This window comes from Rhineura floridana, chromosome 9, assembly GCF_030035675.1.
Source record: "Rhineura floridana isolate rRhiFlo1 chromosome 9, rRhiFlo1.hap2, whole genome shotgun sequence".
NCBI classification, from domain to species: domain Eukaryota; kingdom Metazoa; phylum Chordata; class Lepidosauria; order Squamata; family Rhineuridae; genus Rhineura; species Rhineura floridana.
This window is the reverse complement of record NC_084488.1, coordinates 42,255,436-42,281,354: the sequence shown is the minus strand read 5'-3', so window position 1 is coordinate 42,281,354 and position 25,919 is coordinate 42,255,436. Positions and strand designations below refer to the sequence as shown.

Below are 25,919 nucleotides of genomic sequence, written 5' to 3'. Positions count from 1 at the left end.
TAGCTGTGCCACCATTTCTTTTCTCTGTCTTTTACTGTGGACATACCTGAAGAAAGCTTTTTTTTTGCTTTTATCATCGCTAACCTCAGCTCATTCTCAGCTTTAGCCTTCCTGACACCATCACTGCAATTCCGTGATACCTGCCTGTACTCTTCCTTTGTGGCCTGGCCTTCTTTCCATTTCCTGTATGTGTCCTTTTTTGTTTTCAGGTCCTCTCTAAGCTTTTTGTGAAGCCACATTGGCTTCTTCTGCTGTTTTCCCCCTTTTTTCCTTGTTGGAATTGCTCATTCCACTGAAAAGAACTTCATGCAGATGAACAATATAAGCCTTTGTATGCATATGCAAATTGGTGTTAGCATCCATCTGCATTATACATCTTTCTGGCAGAACATAAGGTTTGTATGTAGAAGGTTCCATGCTCAATCCGTATTCCAGTGTAAAAGGGTCAAGTAGATATAGTGGGAAAGATTTCAGTCAGAAACTTTGGAGAGCTGCTATAATAGAAGACAATACTGGGCTAGATGGACCAATGATCTAACTCAATGTAAGGCAGGCTCATGTGTTCATTTCTGTTTAGCAAGCACTAAAATCCAGCTTTTAGAGTATGGGTGAGGAACCTCCAGTCTGTGGGCCAAACCTGGCCTGGCAGGGGTCCCAGTTTGACACGTAAGGTTGTTCCTGAGAAACCATGCCAACCTGCCCTACACCTGAAGCCATACAGGCAGTTATATAGACTTGGCTTCCGCAGAACAATTGTGAGCTTAAAGTAAGCTCCTGGTTGTTCCTTGGCTGGAGCAAGGGGTACTCCCACTGCCCATCCACTTTAGGAGCCTTGCTCCAGGATCAAGAAACATTTAGCATTGAAACTGCTGCTAAAATAGAAGGGGGAAATTCAGTTTTAGCAGCAGTTTCAATGAAAACCATTTCCTGCTCCTGGAGCAGCAAGACACACTCCCACCATCCATCATATATTGTGACATCAAGACAAACTTGCCCACCTGTCAAATTTGCCCCACAAGGGGTAGGGCAAATACAGAACTGGCCCACTGGGGGAAAAAGGTTTCCCCACCCTAGTTTTAGAGGAAGGGCCATGGCTCAATGGTAAATCACATGTTTTGCATGCGAAAGGTCCTGCGTTCAATTCTTGGGATCTCTAGGTAGATCTGTTAAAGACTTCTGTCTGAAACTTTAGAAAGCTTCTGCTGGTCAGTATGCTGTACTGACCTAGATGGACTTAGTCTGGCTCAATAGAAGGTAGCTATATGTTCCTGCTATATTCAGTGGGATGTGCATCCAAATGCTACACACAACTGGATCAAGGAAGGGAGTTGCCCTGATTGACCACTTTGACATTCATGTAATTGCAAAAGCATTTTTTTCACTTTCAGCAAGAGATACAAAAAATTACCCAAAAAGTGGGAACAAAACGTTCAAACACACAAAAAACTGCTAGTAGCATTAGTTTTATTTCATATTTTTTTATTAGCTTACTATTAGAAATAGAAATAGGAGCATGTTGGTTGAAGTTGCTGGTTGAGAGCATGATCACCCGTTTGGGGGAAAACATCAATACAGATAATAATTGGGAAGGTTTGTGGGATAAACTGGATAGTCTTACAGGCTAAGTAATAGAAATGAAATGAGATTTAATAATACGAATTAGAAGAATATTAAAACAAAGTCTTTGGGGGCCCTTGGGAGCTAATAATGAGTATTTTTGTTATCTGCTGGGAACTGGAAGCTTGGAGCAACAGGAAAAAAAGAGACCTGGGGTCTTGGTTAATCACAATATGATTATAAGCTAGTAATGTTATGCCATTGCAAAGAAGCAACAGATAATATTCTACAATGTGTTCGGCATGACCCAGTAGCAATAGGAAAAGATTGATACAACTGTTTAAGGCTCTTGTATCTTTTTCCAAATAATGTCAAATAACTCAGAAATGGGAAATACGTCTCACAATTTTTTGTACATGCCTTCAGCAGCTAAACCATGGGCATGTCTGGTTAATTGGAAGATCCCAACAACTGAGTTAAAGTGGATGTTAAATACATCTGCTACTGAGTCTGTCTTGGGACTGATTGTGTGGCACTGGTGTGAAGATTCTCCATTGTGTTGGGTCCATTTGCTTACTAGCAGGTTACAAACACTACTGTTTCACTTGGAGCCACCGCAGCCTGGAAGCAACGTCTTGTTATTGATAAATGGAGGCGGCTTTGGGAAGAATAGTTATGAGTTGCTTAGACTGTTCCTCCTGAGTCCTGAATTCTAAACTGATAATGTTTTAGAACAATTAGTAGTGCAACAGAAGAAGGATGGTATTCTGTATGTAATGACAGCAGAAGACTTGAGAGTCAGAGATGCTTTCTTTTCCAGGACTAGAAGGGCATGTTTCTGCTATTGAACCTGTCTTAGGGATGAATGTATGGCACTGACTTGGAGACTCTCCACTGTGTTGGGCCAATCCACTTACTACATTACAAACTTTATGGCTTCCACTGAGAATCACAATGTCTGCCACCTGCAACTTACAGCAGCAAATAAGGATTTTTTTTGCTGTGTCCATTGGTGCTGTATATACAGTTGTTTTATTTCAGATATGTGCTGAGGTTGTACAGACATGTAGACACACATCTTGTAAATGTTGTGTTTTTGCACTAGCTCTCAATTTTACCAATTACCTTGCCTTGTGATAACTACACTGTGGTTAATGCAAGGTCTTCCAGTTTGCTACGTAGTTGATGATTAGTTTTGGTTACAATACTTTTCTTGGTCAATTTCTGCACAAATTGATAAGAAGCTGCTTTGTTAGTGCTATTATTTGGACCTTGGCTATATGGGCTTTTCAGGTAGAGAAGAGATGACACCAGTAGTGTGGTGGCAAATTCAGAAGTGCAGGGCCCTTCATTATAGTCACAGAAATGACACCACACTTTTTTGCTGCTGAGTTGAGAATCAGATCCTTGTTAATGTCTTCTTCCCTCACAACAACAGAGTGTCATCTAGGGGTGTAGTCATGCAGGGTCTCAGAGGGTCTTAGACCACTTACTTTTTTGGGAGCAGGGTCCCAATGTTTCCAACATCCTATGAGCCAATAAGCATGAAAGAGGGGAGAGTTACCTACTGAAAAGAGTCTTCTTGGTGGCTGACTCACCAGCTTTTACTCTGAGTGGCTCCAATCAGCAGGAAAGGCCAAGGACACATATTAGAAGACTCTTCTCAGTGCCTAACACACTCCCCTTTCATACTGATTGGCTCATAGGATGTTGGAAACATTGGGACCCTGCTCCCAAAAAAGTAAGTGGTCTAAGACCCTCTGAGACCCTGCATGACTACACCCCTAGATGACACTCAGTGCATATCACTGGTTAATCAACCAAGAACACCATTTTGAGTTTGTCATAATGTTAACATCCCCTTCCCCTGGGGATTTACTAAATCATGAGTGTAAACATAATTTGACAGGGGTGTTAATGTGCCTTTGGAGAAGGGGGCTGGCTTTTGATTACTGGGGTTAAGCCACTAAAGGGGTAGGATTTTTATTTTAAACTAATTATTTGGTTTGTTACTTACCACAAATCAGATATGTAAATTAATACATTTAATGATGTGAAACCAAATTATGTTGGTCCAACCCTGATAGGACTCCGTAAACTGATTATAATATGTAATTTGGACTTGTGACTGCATCTGTGCTTCAGTTTCTCTGTGACTACAAACTAGGAGCCATGCATGCAGAAAATCCTAAATATTTCTACATAGGAACATCTCAGGTTCAAGCCTTCATGGATCTGCTTTCCAAGAAGACTGCCCCTTCTTAGTGCCACAATTTAGTATTTAATATTTTGTTGTTGTTGTTGAATTTATACCACACCCTGCCTCCTGAAGGAGCCCAGGACAGCAAACACATCAACAAAACATTTTAACAACAAAAAGCATGCTAAAAACAAGCCTCTTCCTCCCTTCTCCCTAATCAGGGAAGAGGGAGAAATGTGTCTGCTGTACACCTAACCTTTCGAGCAAGCAGAAGTGCTTTTGCTGTCTCCAGAACCCAGAGGATTACAAGAAATTTCACTTTACTATTCCCACTCGAGTGTTCACAAAAATGGAATTTATTCATCAAAATCATGATGCAGTCTTAAAAAGAAACTATGCTTTCAAGAGTTTTACATTCTAGAATTTTGATCTTGTTACTATTTATTTTACTATTTATTCTACAACCAAATAGCTGTAAAATAATAATAGTAATAATATATAACAATAACAACAATAGTAATGATAATACCATTTATGTGCATGATAGTGAGTTCAGATACTTACTCCTGCTAATTGTTTTGATCCTCATTATCTGAAATTAAAATGTCATGCTTTCTTTGAAAGGAAGTGATGTTGCCCTGGTGCTTGATAGCCAAATTAAAATAACCGGCTCATTTTAATTTTGCCTGTGTATATTTTATAGCTCTGATTCGCTAATACATTCCTTAACCCTCCTGTATTATTTGGAAACAATAATGGGTATAGTGATTACTGTATTACTAGTGATGATTATTGTTAATTAGATTTCTAGGTTTTTTGGTGCCTTTAGATTAAAATAATCGTATCTGAATATTTCCACACTCAGGAAATTATCAGTGTTTTATAAGTATATCCCTGACTATATTGTTTAGAAAGGTGACATACAAATTAGCTTTTTTTTGTTTTAATAAATGTATTCATTTAATAATAGTGAATCACCTCTTTAAAGTGGGCCCAGACTTTATTATTTGTTTGACACCTTTCATATAGAATATTGATTGTTGTTGTTGTTATGTGTCTCCAAGTCGATCACGACTTATGGCGACCCTATGAATCAGTGACCTCCAAGAGCATCTGTCATGAACCACCCTGTTCAGGTCTTGTAAGTTCAGGTCTGTGGCTTCCTTTATGGAATCAATCCATCTCTTGTTTGGCCTTCCTCTTTTTCTACTTCCTTCTGTTTTTCCAAGCATTATTATCTTTTCTAAGTGAATCATGTCTTCTCATTATGTGTCCAAAGTATGATAACCTCAGTTTCATCATTTTAGCTTCTAGTGATAGTTCTGGTTTAATTTGTTCTAACATCCAATTATTTATCTTTTTTGCAGTCCATGGTATCCGCAAAGCTCTTCTCCAACACCACATTTCAAATGTGTTGATTTTTCTCTTATCAGCTTTTTAAAATATTGATACACAATATAAATTGGGAGGTTGTATTTTGAACTATTTCAGGATTATTGTGCTACTGTTTAATATTTTTTGTGTGTAACCATCTATAGATTCTGCTCAGGATACAGAGCTAAAAATGAACCTGTACAGTGGGTTCAACAACAACAGTGGAAAATCATGAAAGGAGGTGACAGCTTTTGGGGAGCTTTTTAAAAAGAGAGAATATGCACTTGGCAGAATAGTGATCAGCTTTAAATGTATGAAAGTGGACCTTGAAGATGATGCTGTGGCATGATCATAGCAACTGGTGGAAAACAAGATGTAGTGGAGACATTCTGAACTGACAACTACCAAAGCCAACATGCAGAAAGTTATAGCAGCTGAGATGAGATTGTATTGTTGCATGAGCAAGAGAAAAGTCAGGATAAATATTGTAAGTTTATAATTGTCTGAGTGTTGCACTCCTTTAATCCAGTTATTAGGACATGTCCAGATGGCAGGTGCTTGCAGCCTTCATGGAGGAAATAGCCTGGGAAAAGGCAGGTCCTCAGATTTTTCTGTGCTCCAAGCAGGATTTAGCTGCACTAAAACCTCTGCTAACTGATGGGACCTGTGTGGGACCAGCATTGAATGAATGCATACACATGGTGTGCAGTAAAGAGGAGGGGCTGGAGCTGTGTTAGACCACATGCTGTGCATGGAGAAGGTCCCAGGTTCAATTCTTGGCATATCTGTGTAGGACTGGAAAAGACTCTTTTCTGAAACATTGGAGGGTACAAGTCAGGTTCCTGTGTTTCCTATGTTCCTGCAATGGCAAACCTTTAATGAATTTTAATAAAGCTGAGTTTCATTCAGGTAGTGTAGGAAATAGCTGTCCCCAAACTGTACATTTGATATACCAATTCAAACAAAACAAGGGCAGATTTTTTTTAAAAAAAAATGCATCTGAGAATGCTGTGCAAGTAATATAATTGTGGGTTCTATATCTGTAGGCTAGAGAGCTGCAAGTTTTGAAAAATTTAAAGCCCTTTTAATCTGCTGTGAGTTTCTATTTTTACTGGAATTTTCAGTCGCTGTGTTATTATAACTTAATGTTTTGGATGTGGGCTTTTGTGATATTGTACTTTCGTTTGTAAGCAAAGCTGGGTTGGCATTTAAGGTACAGGGATCTAGATATTAAAAATAAAAGTGGAAGGGGATAAAGGTTAAGTTCTGAATGTGAAGACATACTAGTCCCCCTTTAAGTTGAACAAATTATCTGGGGGTAACTTGAATTTCTTGATGCTTGCACAAGAAAAATGAGCTAGTATGAGGTGGAAGGTGGTCTCTGGATCATGTCCTCTGTGTTTAACTGGTGCATTCCAACCCAAAAGATCTGTCTTCTCAGCATGGATGAATGTGTCGCATTTAATGCTAATGAGAACTGAGTACACATCTCAAAATGGCAAGTGGATCCCATCCTTTCACTCATTCCGTTCCTTACCTATGCAAAACCTGAGAGCACCTAATCGCTGGCAGATGTGTACAAATGTTGCAGGACCATAGATGCTCTCAACTTATTTGTATTAATCACATTTCGTTGTGACTGTCTCCATCTCAACTGGAAAGCTGCTCACAAGAGGCATCTTTTTAACAAATGAAAATTGCGTGACATGTTCTGTACTAGTCCCCATTGAAGTGAGTTCTGCAAGGCACGCAACGTAGAGACAATAACTGGCTTCTACAATTTCAGTCTTGTCAGGCTAAAGATTCTTTCCCGACAGTCCAGGAATGAAGCGCTCGGGAGTAAATCTTTCCGTCTAGATGTGTAAGGCACACTCGGGGCTTTTTTTTAAAATCATTTTTTAAGCCTCATCATTAGCTAGATTCTATGCGCTGTTTTTTAAACTGCCATAAATAATATATAACTCCTTTCAAAATCTTTAAGGCTTAATGTGGTGCCTTTTGAAACTGCTGCTTTGATGCAGCTCCTCACCTTCGCCGCCTAGGTTGGAGTGAGGGTGTAAGTGCCTGCCTGCGTGCGTGTACACGTTTTTAAAAATGCACTCGGGCGCGATACGTGCAGGGAACGGCGGCCGAGCGCGAGACATTTATTTGCGGCCATCAGAAATGATTTAAGAATCGCCCGAGGAAGCGGGGAGGGTCTGGGCAAGCCGGAGCCTAGCAAGGGTTAAGTAATGCCTAGCCCGCCCTCCTCGCCTGCCTGGGTGTAAACAGAGGAGCCTCAGCCTATCATGTCTGCTTGCTGTTCTGTGTCTGAAGAGAAAGCCCGGCTCTGTAACATGATACGTTATAGCCTGATTCAACTTGGAAGCGCTGCGCTCGACTCGTCACAACCAGACGGCGGAATCGCCCCGGAAAGGTGGGTGACCGAAAAGCGACCCTTTTGACCTTACAGCTAAGGCAGGATAAAGTGCGATTCCTCGCCTCGAGTGGAGCCACTTAAAATCTTTCTTGCAGAACCTCGAGCACGGCTGTAGGCAAACGTAGCGGATTTTCTCCCTCTTCTGCTTTCCTGTATGCTTGCTGCGGTGCGGTGTTGGCATGGGAGGAGGCTGTCTTTCTCTTTGAAAAGGTGCGGAGGCAATATTCGCGTTTGAAATGAGGTGGCTTTTTAACCCATAAAAGACTGAAAAGAGAGCTAGCAAAGGCGCTGGCTTAACTTTGCTGATCACTCACTCTACACGTCAGTTGCTGTTGCGAGTAGCTGTTCTGTTACTAAACGAGGCTATTGTCTTTACAACACTTTAAAATTCGATTCGTTCTTGAGCGAGGATGGCATTTTGTTCCTAGATACTATTTTTGAAATTCACATTAATTCCTTTCTAGGCTTAAGAGGATCGCGTTTGGCCACCCTTTCCTTTTGATGTAACTAAGATTTTACACAGTGCTGTTCCAGGCTTTTGGACTTGGTTAGTGCAAATTTACCGTGGCATTCTTAAAGGGCAATGTATAAAATATTTCTAATTATGGCATCACCCGCTTGTATGGCATTGGTTAACAGAATGGTTTCTTTAAAACAAAGTCCATAAAGACAGAACTAACTTAACTGCAAATATAATGTAGCTTAAAATAGCATGAAAGCAGACTGGATTGATTTAGAAATAATTCTTAAATGTTTCCTGTAAATGCAGGATTATTCTTTGACATTTATTATGGTATCTGGAAAAAATAAGGCATATCAGAGTTGCTGTAAACAGTTGCAAATTCCAGAGCTTTTTATTTATAATTCTAACTCATTTTCTTTCATATAACTAATACATGATATACACAGAATATATGACTGTGTCACAGAATCATTCTGTGTTCTTCGAGCTTAATATAATCAAATTCATTGCCTAAAGATGGTGTAGTTGAAGATTTGATCCCTTTCCACTGAAGTGGAAATACTTTCAGTAATTGAAAGCAGATTCATGTCTGGAGTTGTACAAGCCGAGGTTTTCGTTTTCAAAAATAAACCTTTTGTTCTCCAACTTTAAATGTTTGAGTGAAGCATCCAGAGACCACCATTTGCTTATGGTTTAATGTAGTCGTTAAGAACTATTGAAAATAATTTAAGGAAAATGTTTAACAGAATTCTGTTTACTTTGGACAATTACTGTGTTTAGCTTCAGTTTTGAGAAAATGCTGAATTTTTAATACATTTTTCTTTAAAAATAAAAATAATATATTAACATTATACTTTTATGAAAGCTTAAAGTAGTGGCAGTTAATTCACTTTGTCAATTTTTTCCTAATACATTTGGTACTTCAAGCTGATTTCAAAATTTGGGGTGTGTGTGAGATGAGGAGTGGACCTTGAGAAACTTTGAAAGGATACTGGTCTACCTCACCAAACAGAGTTGGACAGCTGCACTTTGTTAACTTTCTTTCTGTTTTCTGGGCATAATCTTCAAAAAAATCCTTCAAGAATGCTTTTAGTCAGTTCAGAAACAGTTGGATGGGAAATAGACTTTGTGGACCTTCAGGCAAAGACTGATCTGCAACTGACCTGTTCAGGAATTTGGAAGGTGGAGTGAAAGAGTAGAGACTGTCTTATATTTGTAGGCTGTTTAAGCAGCAAAATAAATGGACTAAAATTATGTGAGAAAAGTTGCCAAGGATTGGAAGATTCAGCTCTGCATGTATGTCTTGTACAACATATATAGCATATGATTTGTGCTGATTGCCTGATGGAATAAGTCGATGTTACTTTTTGATCTTTTTACAGACTACCAGTAAGATTAGGCAGAAAATTTGCATTCTAGTATGAATGCTAATGTAATTGCTCCTAAAAACCATTGGGTGGCCTGTCTTGTTCAGTTTTTTCAGATTATTGAAATAACTTTGCACAACTATTAAAAGGTATGAAAACATAAGGAAAACACGAGATGAATAGTTTCCTTATACAGTTTGATGTTTATAGTAATATTAGGTAAAGCTATTATACATATATGTTTTTATTTACTTGGCTGTTTCAGAGGGATGATTAGGCTAACTGTTGCATAGTACAGTTTTCTTTTTCAAATACTTAGAGGAAAATTAGTACTTCACATCTCTCTAATTATTCATGAGGGGAAAAGCTTGTGTAGACCTTTTGCTTATGTTGGTGTTTGTGATTAATAATGCTTGAAGTTTTTTGTTTATTTTCTTCCTCAGTTCAATTGTGGACACACACACTTAAAAGTAATTTCAGTTTAAGGTGGAATGAATTTTTCTTGAAGTGATAGTAGCTGTCTAAATACAGTGATCTCGATAATTAGTGCTGTATGACAGATTACATGCTTTATTCCAGGTATTCAGTTCTTTCGAAGATTTACAAAAGAAGGGTTGCTAAGCACCCATCCATACTGCAAGTAAAGTAAAATGACCCAAATTAAAGAACCTATTCAGAGCTGTATTTTTTGCATTTGCTGAAGTGCATTTCAAAAGATTTAACAAAGCTTATACAATTAGTGGGGAAAATACCCCTTTTTAGCTATGATCAGCAATTAGAGGATCAGAATACAGAACTTCAATTTTTGTTTATAACTTTTTCTTTTTCTTTCAGCCCATTCTTTGAACTAAACAATGGTGACTAGCAAATTTAACCAACCTTTCCAGAAATGAATGCTGAAGCGTTATATACAAGATACCATAGCCTGCATTCATTTCCTCTTAATGGGAACTTTGGAACTTTGTTTTCCCTTGCACTGTAGAATGGTTTTTATATGAATGAGCACAATCCACTGTAAAGTTCTTCTGCAACCTGGCTGAGCCCCATTGAAACGAATGAGAGCAACAGGAGCAGGAGGGAAATCAGCACTGAGAGGGGCTGGAAATTTGCATCCTGTTTTTCCAGTGCACTACAAGTCCACTGTGCTTTTATTAAGGACTGCGTATAAATATTTCTATACAAAGAAATAGGTACAAATGATCTGCAGTGCAGCTGTCATTTAAAGGCCCGTGAAATGATGATGATTTTGTCAGCACATTTGTTTCCCAACCCTTTGTAGGTTGGGTCCTAAAAATTCCTTTTTCTGAAAATAGGGAATTGAGTTGAACTAATTTCATAGTTAGATTTAAAATATTTACAGTATTTAAAGCAAAATTAATTAACATTTTAAAATATTCATTATTAATATATAAATACATGAACTAACAATACATCTTTGTTTTTCCTTTGGGGAAAGGTCCATGCATTAAAATGGCCAGAGATTTAATAGGTTGTAAAGATAGTTGTAAATGATTTGAAAGAAGTCTACCTCCAACCCCTTTTGCTAATGCATTCTGTTGTAAGTGCAATACTGCAGAACAGGCATATGTTCACAATAGGCAGTATTAACCCCTCTGTACCTTTCAGAGGATTCGCAGAAGCTGCTCTGCATTTTGACCTGTGTAACTTGAAAGCTTGCATGTGTCCTCACCAGCAAGAGTATGTCCAGTAAAGGGTGGTGGACTGTTTTGTGATTTTTATTTTCTGGCGTCATTATGACAACAACTGCCCATACCCAGGTTTCTAGATAATACCCCAAAACAGCTAGATGGAGAAACAAAGCTGTGGAACACTATCATAGAGTCATGCAAAGTAAGTGGAGTGTTAGATTTGAATCAGAATTTTACAGAGGTTTTTTTTCTTCCTGGTATCTAGAGACGTATTCAGGTACAACTCAATTACTGAAGGTTCACATAGAAGTCAAATTATTTTTACACATCCTAAACACAGATGAAGTATCACTGATTTTATGGCATTTATTTCCAAGTAAATTTATTTAGAGTAAGGCTGATAGTAACTGATTTTGTGATTTCAGTGAGACAACATTGCTGGATGACTGAATAATATTCATTTAAGAAAAGTTACTGTGGAGATAGTAATATGTTAAACATGAATTTTGTTCAGCAGCTTCACTTTCTAAGTTTTATTAGAAATGACATGTTTCTACCAATTTTAGAGTATATTAAATGTAAGGAGTAATAGAATTACTATAAATAATTTTCAGCTACAGTGCAATCCTATATTTTTCTTTACAAAAGGAAGCTTAATGGGGCATATTTTCAGGTATAGGTTTGAAGCCTTAACCCCTGGGAAAGAGGTATAAACAATTATGGACAGATCTATAATGTTTTGCCCACTCACCACAGTTTTAATACTTTTTTTTCTGTTGAGCAGCAGGCCCTGTGCTATTATGCACACTGCTGTTAAGACTTTTCCCAAGCTTCAAAAACCATTTTCTTTGGGCTGATAGGAGGAACATAGGAGGCTGTCTTACCCTGAGTCAGACCATTGGTCTATTGGGGTTGATACTGTCTACACTGACTGGCAGTGGCTCTGCAGGACTTCAGGCAGGAGTCTCTCCCATCTCTTCCTGGAGATGCCTGGGACTGATGCAAGGATTGAATGCATGGAAGGCAGATGCTCTACAGCCCTTCCCCAAAGAGGTAATATTTTGTGAAAGGAAGGTAGGTTGGCTAGATGTTAGAAGAAACCCACATAGTTATTGACAAACTTAAATGTTAATTCAGTAACCATATTTGCTCTGCTAGTGCAAAAAGAGAAAAAAGCAAGTGACCTTTAATTTGTAAAATTCACCCCTAATTTTATACCATTTTAATGTTATTTTTTTTTATTATTGGACTGATTTTTTTTGTAATCTTTACTGAGTAGTTCATGTGTTCTTTTCTGTGTGATTTGTTGGCATCCTTTCTGTAATACATTCTAGTTAAAAATTGATTGAAATTTATTAAACCACAATCCCTGCTAGTTGTATAAAGTTAGTTACACGGCTCTCTGGTTTGTGGCCATAATTTTTTTAAAAACCTGACTAGTCTGTCTTCTATATGTTGTATACTGCCTTGTCTGCACAAAAGGCAGACTGGAAATTTACAAATAAATAGGGGAAAGAGAGCATGCAGTAAAATAATTATACATCTCTTAGTTAAGTGTGTTTTATTACTACATTGTTCGTTTGTACACAAGATCTGAACTTATAGAAAAGGATTGTGATGGTTAAAACTTCCAGGTAACCTATAGGAGGGTCTGCACACTACTGTAGCCAGTAATAATGCTGTAGATTTGACTTATATTTGAGTGTTAAAATCTTTGTTTTATGAATGTATTAGTGCAAAAATCAAGAGTAATCATTTCTGGTTGACTACTTTTGGAAGAAAAGGATTTACTAATAATGTGAGAAGCAAGTATTATAAAACCTTTTGCAAATGGATCTTTTTTGTCTTGTTTTGTTTTGGACATAAAAAATAAATGTAGCTATCCTACAAATTTCACAGGTTTAAAATAAACTGTGGAAAGTAGCCATGTCCAAATTTATAGCAATCTTAAAATCAGAGTTTATGTTAATCTTTGCAGAACATTTTTCATTTCAGTCTAAGGTGTTTTGGGAGGAGGGTGCTACCCAGGGAGCTGTAAAATGTAACCTGGAACACTTTAATGCACTTTCTTTTTAACTAAAACAAAATTGCTCTATGTGACACAGTTAACATGGTTAACGCTTTATAATTATTTAACCATTATTTCATTAATGTTGTCCTCTGCTTAAATGTTGTACGTGACTGCAAAAGACACCTGACTGTGCTCTTAAGTTTATTTGTCTTTCAATTCCTGTGATAGTAGGGGGCAGTACATCTCCTTAATTATCTTTGTTCAGGGAAATAGCCAAAAGGCCAGGGTAGTTAAACAAGGTCGAAGTAAGATGCAAGGAAAGTGGTTAAATGCATTATATTATTGAGCACATGATCAGTAAAGTGACCTTGATAGCAGTGGAAAATACCATTTGGCTTTTTTTATGACAGGTATCCTCTGCCTGGTTTACCACTGCCAGACAATTCATCCCATAGTTTTATCAGCATCTTCTTTTTGCTTTGAAATCTGATTTTTGTGATTATAAATCAGTCAACAGTTGAACATTTAGGTAGACATTTTTCTGATGGTGGTAGATTTTAGTACTTAAAGGTTTACCCTTTCCTTTGACAGATATGGAAATATCCTTTAATTAAAAATTAATGTGACCAGGCTAGCTGACCAGCCTATATCTGCTCTTAAGGATCTTTTAAAGATAATGGTTGTTTTCTATGCAAGGAACCAGCTGTTATTCTACTTCTCTAGAAATTGTTTTAAAGCTACTATGAAGAGAGTTGCCAGCTTCAGTTTTAGCTGGTGATGTAACTTTTATGTTAACAACTATGAAGCAGCTTACTTGGAGGTTATTCAAGTCAAAATAAAACTAAGGCCATTCTAGATATTAGATTAATTTTTTAAAAAAATAAAGGTTGCAACTGTGCCTCTAGTTATGTACATTTAAGTTTTGCTGATTTGACAGAAATCTAGACATACTTAACTGGACCTTTTCCAAAATTCGCAAGTAGTTACAATGGCTTCATGCACTTTAGGTCAGTTCAGTAAGCAAATGCATTGAGAGGATGCTGAGTGATTGAGTGAATTCCCATGAAGATTTTAACTTGCTGAACTTTGGATATTTGAAAAGTTATTTGAAGACTAGGGTTGCTGTACCACACACTTACTCAGAAGTAGCTTATCTTGAGTATTTAAATTTAATTTAAAATCCTATTAATCCTCATGTAAAGCACCTGTTAACTGTCACCCATTGAAATTAATCACTGAAATTAATGGAACTTTTAAGCTGATGTCTTCAGACTTTGGATATTATTGAAATAAGGCACAGCCAACATTTTAAAATACATCCAGGATCCAAAGAACTGTGGAAGTACTTCCAGGAACCTAGTGGTCCTTTAGACTCTTCTAATACCATGCCACATAGTCAAATGGGTTTGAAACAGAGGTGAGCCTCAAAAACACATGACATCACATGCATGTTCAACAAATATCCAGAAGTTCCAGAAGAATCCAGAAGCTAACTTCGTACCAACAATTATTTGTTCTCCAGGTGATGTACATGGCAACATGAGAGAAAGTGTTTTCAGTGATGGCACCCAAGCTAGGGGGCTTGCCTGGCAAAATACTTGGTTTTCCTATGCCCTTTAATGCTATATCTGAAATTGTTTTTATGCTGCATTAATAGTGGGGGTGGATAACCCTTTTTTTTGTCTGAAGAATACATTTATCCTTGACATGTGAGGGCAGCATACCAGCAGTGTACGTGGGCAAAAGTGGTTTTGACAACACTACACTCACACATGTGCATGCCACCCCGCACCCATGCGTGCACACACAGAAGCACGCAGTCCCACGACTGATCTGTGCAGATCGGCTAAGGAGAGGGAATATCTCACCCTCTCCACTCATAAAATGATCAGTCTGATGACCAAGGAGGGGGACAATTTACATCCCCATCCGGGCACTGGGCTGTCAAATTGCTGCTGCCACTGAAATTGATAGTCTTGCAAGGACAGAAATATTTGCTGGTGGGGAGCAAATTAGCCACCTCTGGATTTTATTTTTTTACATTTTATTGATTAAATTTTACTTAAATACATTTGTACTTGTAAATCCATCCTGAATTTTTTACAGCTCAGGAAATGAATCTTAAATAATTATAGTAGCCCACCTTTGCCGGTGACTCCACCCCCCAAGCCTTCCAGCATATGTAGAGAACTATGCGAAGAGGGTAAGGCTTTTCTCACGTGCGTCAAAGATAGATTTAAAAAAGTTTGACATGCTACAATTTCCCCTCACTTGCTGCAGCTCCCTTTATCTGAGGCCTTTCCTGAGGGCCCCCAGTTCTTAGGGAATTCCCAGGAGAAGCCTTTGCAGGGCAAGGGCAGGAGTGAAGGCCGCTAACCCTGTAGCAGACAGGGGCAAATCTATCAATGTAGCAGAATTACTTAGAGCATAGCTATAAATGCAGGCTTAGAAACAGTCAGCAGTAGCACAGATTGCCTGTGACACCATCTTGCTGCTGGAACCAAGGAATTCCCCCTCCATAAGATCAGATTGTGTGCTCTGTAAAGTTCCTTTGAGATATTGGGGGTGTTGGGGAGTACCTGTCAGAAGGTATGCTTGAAGTAAAACACATAAATACAGCTGCGGGTGAAACATTAAATAATGGAATGTCAGTCAAAGACAAAACATTTCTTTATACTAAAAAGGGCGTGCTTTAAAAAATACTTGAGAATTCTTTCAAAAACTTCACAATATTTGACTGGTCAATTGACCAATATTTTGTGGCTAGTCAAATTTATTTATTTATTTATTCATTTATTACATTTATATAGCGCCCCATAGCTGAAGCTCTCTGGGCGGTTTACAGAATCTTTACATGTAACTTTGTTTGTTTTGATAGAGGACATGCTTTCAAAGCACAACAGCAGAAGGGAGCCTGAAAGTTACATCCCTGTGTCTTTCATATCTAGATAAGAGGTTAAAATTCAATAGGCTTAGCCTCTTTCATCACTGCATCTTCAGCTCTTGAACTTCTGCTTGTCGTGAGACATTTAAAACACAGAAGCCCTGCCAGAAAATGTGAACCTTAGGAAAAAAATGCAAACATCATTTTTGTCTAGCTTCTTTTATGCTTTTGAGAATAGATAATGGGAATGGTTATTTCAAAGCAATGAAATTAAAAGGAACCCTGTTTACTTTGAGTATTATAATTGATTTATATGTACTTCTGCTCTTTGCCCAGCACATAGAGACTTTTCCCAAATGCAATAAAGAATTGGGGTCATGCTTGAGAACTATTAATACTTTAGGCACTTAATTGCAGCACAAATGGTGAGGACAGAGAGAGACTCCATGCCCCGAGTCCTCTGTGCATGCCAAAAACCTCCGGGGAAGGGCCTTGCCGCACTTGCTGAGCTTTAGAAGGTGATAATGATGTGGATCTTCTTCACTGCTTCACTGCTTATTAATGTCTTAGTGAGAGAGAGAGAGAGAGAGAGAGAGAGAGGGCAGTGGAGGCTGGCCCATTAGGGTGAATGGGGCACTGCCCCACCAACCTTAGCCAACCCCAGCCTGCCTGCTTTCTTACTCACATCCTATCCAGGGAATTGTACTGCCTGTCATTTTCCTCCTCCTTGATCTTGATGTTGCTCTTGTAGAACTCAGCAGGGGGGAGGATGGGACAAAACTAGAAGTTAGATGTGGAGTTAATTATGTGAATGCTATTAACATGATTTTTTTGTTATGTAAACAACAGACATAGGGAATCCTGAGTAGCCTTGGGATCCTGGGAGTCAGGAGAAGTGTGGCTTTTTCTGCCACAGTCCTGAGCTCCTGTCAGAATGCAAGTAACATCACATCTGGGGTGGCCCTCAGGCATGGAGGGAGTGGCATTAACCTCTTATGCACAGCACAGAGATCCTGCTTTCTGCCGATTGTATTTGTAAATCATTCAGTCTTTTGGAACACATTTCACAGAGGTCTCTGGAAAAGCCATCTATACAGGGATGTAATTTAAAATTGAGGTGCTGTTTTGCTGATGACAACAAATAGGGTTTCTACCAGGATATACTCTGGTAGGGGTACCTCAGATTTGGAGCATTTATGGCTTGAGCTAACCAACTCTGTGGCCCTGTTCACATTAGTTTCCCCAGAGAAATAACTGAGTGTCTTGTGCTCATGGATGCCCCTTCCATTCACTACTAGGCGAAATTGAAGAGAGAATAGGCTTGTTGTTGTTGTTATGTGCCTTCCAGTCAATTACGACTTATGGAGACCCTATGAATCAGTGACCTCCAAGAGCATCTGTCATGAACCACCCTGTTCAGATCTTGTAAGTTCAGGTCATAAGAACATAAGAAGAGCCTGCTGGATCAGGCCAGTGGCCCATCTAGTCCAGCATCCTGTTCTCACAGTGGCCAACCAGGTGCCTGGGGGAAGCCCGCAAGCAGGACCCGAGTGCAAGAACACTCTCCCCTCCTGAGGCTTCCGGCAACTGGTTTTCAGAAGCATGCTGCCTCTGACTAGGGTGGCACAACACAGCCATCATGGCTAGTAGCCATTGATAGCTCTGTCCTCCATGAATTTGTCTAATCTTCTTTTAAAGCCATCCAAGCTGGTGGCCATTACTGCATCTTGTGGGAGCAAATTCCATAGTTTAACTATGCGCTGAGTAAAGAAGTACTTCCTTTTGTCTGTCCTGAATCTTCCAACATTCAGCTTCTTTGAATGTCCACGAGTTCTAGTATTATGAGAGAGGGAGAAGAACTTTTCTCTATCCACTTTCTCAATGCCATGCATAATTTTATACACTTCTATCATGTCTCCTCTGACCCGCCTTTTCTCTAAACTAAAAAGCCCCAAATGCTGCAACCTTTCCTCGTAAGGGAGTCGCTCCATCCCCTTGATCATTCTGGTTGCCCTCTTCTGAACCTTTTCCAATTCTATAATATCTGTGGCTTCCTTTATGGAATCAATCCATCTCTTGTTTGGCCTTCCTCTTTTTCTACTCCCTTCTGTTTTTACCAGCATTATTGTCTTTTCTAGGAAATCATGTCTTCTCATTATGTGTCCAAAGTATGACAACCTCAGTTTCATCATTTTAGCTTCTAGTGATAGCTCTGGCTTAATTTGTTCTAGCACCCAATTATTTGTCTTTTTCGCAGTCCATTGTATGTGCAAAGCTCTCCTCCAACACTATATTTCAAATGAGTTGATTTTTCTCTTGTCCCCTTTTTTCACTGTCCAACTTTCACATCCATACGTAGAGATCGGGAAAGCCATGGCCTGAATGATCCTGACTTTAGTGTTAGGTGAGAGTGTTGAAGAAGCTGAGACCAAGAGGCTAGACTCCTAGCCAGGATACCCAAGGCGGAATGGTCAAAGCTGAGACATCAGACCAAGATGCATCCAAATTCAGAGGAAGGCAATGGTAAACCACCTCTGAATATCTCTTACCGCAAAAACCTTATGAACAGAGAATAGGCTACGCAACATTTATTTGAATGCAGTACCTCCCAGTCTGTTTTTGTAAAGAATGGGTTTGTTTTGTTAGGCCTTCAGAATAATATCACTCTCAAATAATTGTTGTGCTACTCCATTCACTTATTATTTCCTTTCTGTCATGAAGGGGCATGCTTGCTTCAGAGACTCAGAAAAGATTGTCATTTCAACCCATAAAGTAACGGGTGAACGGTGAATCCTGGTGATCTCATCCTAAGGATGAAAACCATTGTTTATTATCACTTGATCAGACAGAATACAGAGCATTAATTCTAGGCATACCCTTCTCAGTTGGAGAAGCTGTCTGTGAGACAAACAAAACTTTGGCCTTTAAAGGAGTTGTACAGACTATAAGGCATTATGACTTCAGTAAAGCAATCTACAATTACTTGCGTTAATTGTTTGCATGCTCATAACATTTAAAGTGTATTTGTGTACTAGAATAAACTCATTTTTGTCAATTACAAAATGAGACTACAAATTATGCAGTTACCTTTACCATATGGATTCAAATTTTGTCATTGGCAAGGAATGCTTTAGGATTTATTTGAATCCCAACAATTATAATTTTGATGTGTACACATGTAGGTATTGCATTTATATTCCACCTTTCTTCAATAGCGCTCAAGGCAGTGTACAGTATGTCATTTCCATGCATCAAATATCCCTAACTGAGAGAATGTTGCCTGAATTACCTACTGTGAGTGAACAACAGTTGTATACCTCGGGTACAAAAACAGAAGGTGGGTGGTGGTGGAACAGTTCTTATTGGCAAATACTCTAGGTCTGTATGAGTAAAAGCATAAAAGGGAAGGCAAAATTAATTAGAGAAATTACTTGGAAGAAAACATTTCAGGCTGCATTGGACAACACTTCCTCATATTATTAAAGGATGAATTCCTTTTATTTATTTATTTTTTTCAATAATTTTTATTCAAATTTTCATAAAACATACAAGACGAAATCATAAAACATTCAAAGACAAAAAACAAAATCAAAAATAGTTAAACAAAAAAAAAATAAAAATAAAAATAAAAATAAAAAAATAAAGAGTAAAATATTGACTTCCCATTTGTCAAAGATCAGATCAGTTATAAGTCTATAATATATAACAATCCTGTCTCTTAAGTCATATTATAAAATCACTTTCCTCCAATAGTTATCTTACTTAATCATCAAATCTCATAAACATTACTTTATTCTTTCCACAAAAAGTCAAAGAGAGGTTTCAATTCTTTAAGAAATATATCTATCAATTTTTTTTTCCAGATAAGCATATCGATTAATCCATCTCATTACTAATTATGATAATCTTATTGTCATAACCATAGTCAAAATAAACATTTCAATTAATCCATCACATCAGAATCTGTTAGGTTCAGTAATTTCAGTAGCCATTGTTCTATTATCCCTATTAGTTCCATTTTCCATCTTCCATCTTCAGTAGTCTTATTAAGTCCAGTAATTTCAGTATCCAATCTTCCATTATCAGTATTCCATAATAATCTTGCTGTCAAAGCCATAGTCATATAGTAAGAGTCTGATGGGAATTACCTCTATCCCAAATATTTTCTTGCCATCCATTCTGAATAGGTTGCTGAAATACTGCTGTAAAATCATATCTCTGTTCTTTTTTTCAAAATACACTGGGTCATCTCTTGAAAGTTTTTCCATTGTCACATGGCTGCAGTTAATTCCATAGATTTTCTCTATATTGGGCTCCATCACATCATTCCAGTCCAGAAGATTATCCATGCCATTGATAACTTTATCTCTAGAATCTTCATTAATTTCTTCAGAGATAACATTGAGTTCCAAACAATAGATTTTATTTCTAAAGTCCATAGGCTCCAAATCTTTTTCCTGTTCCACGTTTGTTCCAATCTCCGGGGTCTCCTCTCTCACAGGGACCCCTGTTCCAGTCTCCAGGGTCTCCTCTCTCACAGGGACCCCTGTTCCAGTCTCCAGGGTCTCCTCTCTCACAAGGACCCCTATATCTTTAATCTCCTGTGTCTCCAAACAATAGATTTTATTTCTAAAGTCCATAGACTCCAAATCTTTTTCCTGTTCCACGTTTGTTCCAATCTCCGGGGTCTCCTCTCTCACAGGGACCCCTTCCAGGGTCACCTCTCTCACAGGGACCCCTATATCTTTAATCTCCTGCGTCATTTTACTCAATTCAATTTTCAGCTCCTTACAACCCTGTCGCAGGTTTTGTTTCGTTATCTCAATCTCATCCATTATTTTCTGAAACATAGTTATTTCCAGATTCTCAGCCACTTTCTTAATTGCCATTTTAAAAGAAAAATATAGGAAAACCACTTCTTATTTCAGCAACAATTGGGTTAATACTCCAAACTTGGTGACATCACAGTATAAACAGAGCAGACAGCCTTATCTCTCCATAGTTAAGTAAACAAAATGCAGTTCCCAGGATCGAAACAATTAATGGCAGTCGTCAAGAAACAGATTCGTCAAAATAAAATAGACCAAAAAGAGAGTAGTCTCAGACAATATAATATTCTTCAAAATAAAAATCTGGAATAGAAATCCCTCTTCTGTGTATATCTTTAGAATGCAAATCCAGGACAGCTTTTTGCAACAAAAACAGAGATAAGCTATTAATTAGTGCGTAGCAGAGAGAAGTTATGGCTCCCCAGTGAGATGTCAAAAACCGATCAATCTGGCAAATCTCTTTTAAACAGCAACAATTTAAGTCAAGTAAAAGAAAAATATAGAAAGAAGGGTGCTTGCCTGTTAGTGCGTTCTCTCTTAGAAGATAAGATGTACGTTCGCTTTATCAGATAGAGCTTGCTGTTGAAAATCCGTCCCACCTTCGTCGGCTGGACCTCGTCCCATAAATTAATGAGATCTGGTCGTCCCAACAAAAATAGGCTTTGAGGTTAATCTCTTCGTTTCTCCCTACCCGGGAGAAGTTTAATCAGTCAAAAAAGAAGAAAAAACTGACTGATATATCTGAATAAGCTTCTTTTGAGGCAGGAGCCCGTCTCAAAAGCAGGCACAGGCTAAGTCACCCTTCCCGGAAGTCCTTAAAGGATGAATTCCTTTTAAAGAGAACTGGTTTTGTAACTTTAGTGGTGCAACCTACAGTATCGTGAAGAAACTGGAGTAGAAATGTCTGTTGTAAAAATGTCATTTGGCAATGAAAGGGTCTCCCAAGGAAACATTTATTTCCAAAGGCATTGAAAATTGTACTGGTTAATGCATTTGTCTGGGCTAAGGAAAGATCTGATTATGATCATTGTTGCATTCTGTGGGCTGCACCCAAGGATATCTCTCACACTGATGAATGGGTCTTTGATCCAGAGGAGGCTTATAACCTCAGAATGAGGCAATGATTGCTTATTTCCTCTCTTTCCCCTTGCCCATATACTGTTCCAAAGGATCCCAATGCTTGAGTAGGTTTTGGGGTGTGCAGGAAGCTGCAGCAGGAGGGGGAATCAATAAAAATAACCCCCAATTCTGCCTCCACTATTATTATTATTTATTAGATTTATATCCCACCCTTCCTCCCAGTAGGAGCCCCCTAGATCAAACAACCATCTGTCAGCATGAGAGACACCATTCGACATAACCCTGTGGTTCTTTACAAAGTTGTTCTTTTGGTATCTGTATGTTTAAATTGGCTAGAATTCTATACACTTAAGCAATAGTGTATAGTGGGACTTAAGTTCACAGAGAATATGGGAGAATTGACCCCAGTGCCTATAGCCAACAGAGGTACATCAAGAATACTTCTTCTAGTATATTGAATCAGAATAATGGTATTACGTTGTTAATTTAGGCTGAAATCCCTATAGCATTTACCTGGGAGTAACCCCCCATTGAATCCAGTAGGATTTACTTCTGAGTAGGCATGGTTAGGATTGTGCTGTAATCCCTTTAAGGGAGCTAGAAAGGAATCTCCTATTTTTTACTGTCCTAAATAAGCAACTGATTCTGAGCAACCAATTATTTTCAGAAGCAGCTTGGGTGGGCCATGAATGAATCTTACAACACCGAATGTCATTTGCTGATTGGTGCACACTTCAGGAACATGTGTATATAGATGGCAGTGTTGATTTTGCCCAGCATGACAATCCTTAACTAAGAAACTACTTTTCTTTTAAAATCAGTCTCCACATGTGAATTCATCATTTACTGCTTGTTATTTCTGTATGTATATAGACCTAGATTATGAGTGGAATTTCTAGGACCATGCTTCTTCCAGATATGATCAGTATGAAACTACATTCTACAGTGTGGCTTTTATTTATTTATTTATTATTAGATTGATACCCTGCCCTTCCTCCCAGTAGGAGCCCACTGGGAAAGATTTTACTGGGTAGAACTGTCAGATTTGTAGAAATGAGAAATGTTATTTTATGCAATCTAGTAGTACAATCATTATGCTAACAGTAAGGAGTACTTGAGGATTAAACAATGACAATCTTATACTACTGACTGCGAACAGTATAATGTATGACATGCAGTCCAATGCTATGTATATTTACTTGAAAGTATGTTTCACTGTTCAGTCTGTAATCCTGTAGCCACTTACCTGAGAGTAAACCTCATTGAAATCAGTGGGAGCTGCTTCTTAGTAAACATGTTTGTCATCCTGTGCACTTTTACATGGAAGCATTAAACTTACTGGGACTATAGAAGTTATATAGCTGACAGGGTGAGCAGCTTATTTAAGAGGAATTCCATTGAAAACAGTGCAAACAATGTGTTTAGGACTGAACTGGAAGGCATGCATTTTGATTGTTAAAATTGTTGTTGGTTCATGCTTCCAAATTATGAATAACAGAATTAAAACCCACTACCCTCTGTTAGACCAATTTTCTGTAAATTAGCCCTGCATATTCTAATGTGGCATATTGAAACAAGCAGTTGTTAAATCAAAATTATTATTAGACATTGAGAGGCAGAATAATTCAAATATTCATAGGTGCATGTGTGTGCATATTTGGAATGGTTTTGCTCCATTCATTGGTTTGTGGAAACAGGGTTCTTGGGGAATGGCATAAATCTACATGCTATAATTTCCCTGAGTGCTAGATATTGTATTTGTATATCTGACTTGGCTGAAACTTTTGTAAATGGTCCCTTTGGCTACACATCTGAGGAGGCTCATAAATGCAAATAATTCCTTTCCAAGTCAATTATAACTCATGATTGCTAAATTGGTTCAAGATCTGCTTGAGTCAGACAAGTAACCTAATGAGTATTTTGCTTTTGAGGAAACCACAAAAAGGATATGGAGATGAAGGATAGGGACAGTGGAAGAACTTCATTTTTGTAGAATGACAGAATATGAACAAATTGAAGGTTTCTTGTTAAGTCCCCTTTTATGCATATGCCAGCTAGTTTGAGATATGACTGTACTTCTTTATGCCAAATTTCAGGGTTTTTGTACGTCTTATTTTTCTCTGCAATATAAAAACAGTTAATTTTTTGTTTTGTTGGTTCCTTGGAGAAGTGAAATGTTGGGATCCTCTTCCAAGTCAAAAGAACACATTCCTCTTCACCAATTCTCAGGGCACATGCAGATGACCTGCTTATTAGGCATTCATCCTGATTTGTTAGCTGTAAGATTAGACACTGTTGGCTATTTAATGAACATTCACTTTGATTTGTTTATGGGAAGGCTAGACAGCATTGTGTCAAAGCAATTCCACCCTTTCCACTGCATGTTCCAGGCTGTTGTCTCATTGTAAGAAGTCCAATCTTTTGGGGAAGTGGGTTTGTTGAGTAAGAGATCCAAAACAGCTTTAATTGTGCAACCTGAATTTGCTGGTTTGTGATTGAATTCCACCTCAAAATAGTGACAGCCTGGAAGCACCCTCACTATCTTCCCTACATCTGATTATACTGGTGGTATAATATTTGGAACTGAGTGATGATTCACACATAGAAAGAGCTCTGAGCTGACATGTCTGTGGAGTTTGAACATTGTTGGTTCATGCATGTGCCTACTCAAACTATACAGCACAGTCTTGTCTGGATACTGTAACCAGTATGGATTATTCACATTCCATCATATTAAATTGTAATATGGTGGAATATGCCACCATTCTGCTGCTTACCATAGCCACATTTGAAAACAAAATATTATACACCTTATACTGTTTGGACTAAGAAATGTTTGCTTAACAACCCTGTAAATTTTCAAGGCAATACAACCCCCGCCCCCCAGAGAATCCACAAGTAAAAGTGAAAAGAGGAGTAGAAAAAACCAGAAGCCTGGTGGACCTTTGTCTGAGATGTTGTCATAACTTGCAGAAATTCATTAAAAATTAAATATGTTCCTAGAGTACCTGTAATCCTGTCACTGACCTTGTCCCATACTATGAATGTCATCTTCCAGAGTTTAAAAGTTAAAAAAAGCATGTCTGATTGTTAAAAAAAACCACATATGCATCTATGACTATGCACCACACGCACAATAAGAAGCAACCGCCAGCTTTCTAAAAACCTGCCTAACAGCTGTTTGGCTTGGAGCCAGTGTATTCCATTTGCTAAGCAACTGTACAATGATGTCAGCCTTGAGCATTATATTTGCACTACCCATTTGGCATTGAACTGAGAGCAATTTGTAGCTTCTACTGTGAAATGGACATACGAACTTGTACTTTTCTTAATTTCCAAAGGAGCACATAGTTGACTGTTTTTAATAGTTGACATTTTTAATTCCTTTTTTTTAATTCCTAAGGGAATTCCATTGCTGTCTATGTTTCTATTGGAAGTGATTTGAAAACAGTTGCTCCCAAGAATTCATTTCAGCTTATTAAGTAGCTAGTCCTCCATGACCAGCCTTATTGCCAACCAAAACATTTAAGATGAACTCAGCAAAGTTGTGGGTTGAGAGACAAGTTTTCATCTGACACAGTGAGACCACAGGTATTCGTGATAATAAGAGTGATACGGAGGAGAGGCACTGCTGAAATTTAAGAGGATCAGTGTAATGTAAATTAACTGTTTTTGTTTAAAATAAAAGGTTGAGAGGCAGTAAGCCTTATTCATACATTCCTACATTAATCCTTGTTTTCAAATATCTGCTCCTGGCTTTCTTCTCAATTCCAAAGATTAATATTTGTCTTAGTTTCCACTCCAGATATCTCCAGTATGTGTAGTGCTTCACAAAACACCATCCAACCAGAAACTGAGCCAGTTCAGCTATCAAGCTTCTGACAATCAGTCATGGAAGTAGGGGAATAAATGGGGCAAGATATTCCATGGGATATCACACCATGCTGAAGGCAATCATTACAAGAAATTATTTGGGGGATGGGGTTGCTTATTGTCCAGGATGTGATAAATGGAAACTAAAAAAGTATTTTTTGTATTAATGTTCAAATTATTTTATGTTCAGCAATAATCTTCAGGTAAGAAATA

The 25,919-nt window shown here is 38.2% G+C and overlaps 1 protein-coding gene across 11 annotated transcripts in view; it reads left to right on the top strand.

Moving 5' to 3' along the window:
• Positions 1-25,919, top strand: part of TENM3 (teneurin transmembrane protein 3) — a 711,055-nt gene that overhangs the window by 305,640 nt on the left and 379,496 nt on the right. Inside the window, exon 1 of one of the 11 annotated variants that reach the window (XM_061585258.1) lies at positions 7,350-7,547. The exons of 8 other annotated variants lie outside the window; for them this stretch is intronic. The gene's annotated coding sequence lies outside the window, so the exon portion shown is untranslated. 2 more of the 11 variants (XM_061585257.1, XM_061585259.1) reach the window with 2 other exon arrangements.